Source organism: Condylura cristata, unplaced genomic scaffold (assembly GCF_000260355.1).
Source record: "Condylura cristata isolate star-nosed mole 26May11 unplaced genomic scaffold, ConCri1.0 scaffold00031, whole genome shotgun sequence".
NCBI lineage: Eukaryota > Metazoa > Chordata > Mammalia > Eulipotyphla > Talpidae > Condylura > Condylura cristata.
In genome coordinates, this window is record NW_004567132.1 from 9897923 (window position 1) to 9899978 (window position 2056).

Consider the following 2056-nt stretch of genomic DNA (forward strand, 5'->3'; position numbering starts at 1 on the left):
ATCCAAGCATGGTGTGTGGGCACCACATCCACCCCTAAATACCTCTCTGTAGTCTCAAGAACGAGGCTATTATCCTATTGCCAGAACACTGCTGTCGCGCCATCATAGTCACTATTATATTCAATAATCATCTGCTCATGTGACTTTTCCCTGATGGCCTCAAAATTATGTTTTCATTTCCTTTTAAACCAGATTCCATTGCATTTGTTTGTTATATCTCATTCATCTATCAACTGGAAGAATAAAAATTATATAGGTTGGCCCCTGGTGGCACAGCAGGTTAAGATGTAGCACAGCAAGCTAGCTGCAGCAACTTCAGTGCAAGTTCGATCCCTAGCCCCTACCCCGGGGGTGACCCACATGGCACAGCCAACCTCTCCTGACCCGCCCGCTGCTCCCCTCAGCAGTGTACTTCATGGATCTGCCTGTTCTGCTCCTCACACTGTCTCTGATGAATCCTCTCACTGACCCAGCATCTCTGTCCTGTACTTTAGTTCTTTATGCATAAATAAATCAATCTTTCAAAAATATATGTATAGATGCCTTGGTCCTACAAAAATTAAATTTCTAGGTTTGGAATCCTGGAATCTTTCCTTTGTAAACTCTAGATGGCTCTACTGGGTGTCCATTTAGGAACCTGTGAGTTCTACATAAAAGCTTAGTTATCTTTTCAGAAGTCCACAGCTGTTTTCCAGACAGACTTCAATGAATTATTGGGCCAGGTATAATACATTTTTGGGAGAACCAGACTCATTCTAACTGGTAGTCATTCCTTCCTGATCTAACTCAATCCCTCTCATCAGATGGAGGTAGAAATCGTGCGTGATGACATTCTTCAGTTATCCACAGCCACTGCAGCACAAGTTTGATCCCAAGCCAGGAATTTGACCCAAGTGGGGCAGCAGACCTCTTCTGTCTCACCCACTGCTCAGCAGTGTATTTCAATCAATCTGCCTGTTTTGCTCCCCACTCTGTCTCTGGTGAATCCTCTCACCCTCCACACCTCTGGCCTGCACCCCAGCTCTTGTATACATAAACAAATAAATCTTTAAAAATAAAAGTACTTCCTAAAAATTGCACACACTGTTTCCTTTTATATGGCATTCACCAGAATTGGTCCCATGACCACAGCTGGCTGGGAGAGAAGTTAGGGAACATAATCTTTATTTTACACAGGTATATGAAGATGTAAAAAAATAAAAATCAGTGCTTCTATTACCAAAGAAGCAGGAAAGATGAAATAAGATAGGCAGGTGCCTAAATACAGGAACCAATAATTTTTTGTACTAAATACGTACAAGCACAAGTTGTATAAATTAAAGAGACAAAAATAAACATAGGAGAAGCACAAAAGGAGAAAGATTTTAAAAAGAAAGGGGAGGGCGGAAAAGAAGGCAGAAAAATCAGACCTTTGTCAGCTATGGAGGAGGCCAGAGCAGCCAAGAAACAAGTTTCCTGATTTGCCTTACATGTAGGTAGAACAGCTACACAGCAGGCGTCCCTGAAAAATAGTCCCAAGAAACCAACTCCTTTTGACGAGGTTTTGCTAGTTCAATGACAGACGCATTCAGCATGGCATAACGCTCCCCCCCTCCACCACCACCACCACCACGATGACCACCAAACACTGCTTTCTGATGCACACCAGTGACAATGCTGATAATGCAGGGAGTCCCCCACTCCCCCTTGAGAGCTCACTATTATCATAGCTGTGTAGTGCACAGTAACAGCACCAAAAGCTATGGGCAGTAAACAGAACAAAGCAAGAGGAATTTACCAAGTCTTTGGAAAAGAAGGGTTATGGGTTGGGATTGCAAGAGGCAAGAAAATGTGGAAGCAGCACACAGTCTTGTTTTCGGTGCAAGAACAAGGCTGGAGAGTGAACTGAGGCCAGATCTTGGTAGGTGTTGAATGCCAGAATGAAGAGCATATTTTTGATTCAGTGAAAGCTACTGCAAGCTTTTCAACAGGAGTGATATGAAGGGGTTGTCTTCTAATATCTAATTTCATCTTTCTTGCATCTTTAGTAACAGAAGCACTGATTTTTTTTTTTTTT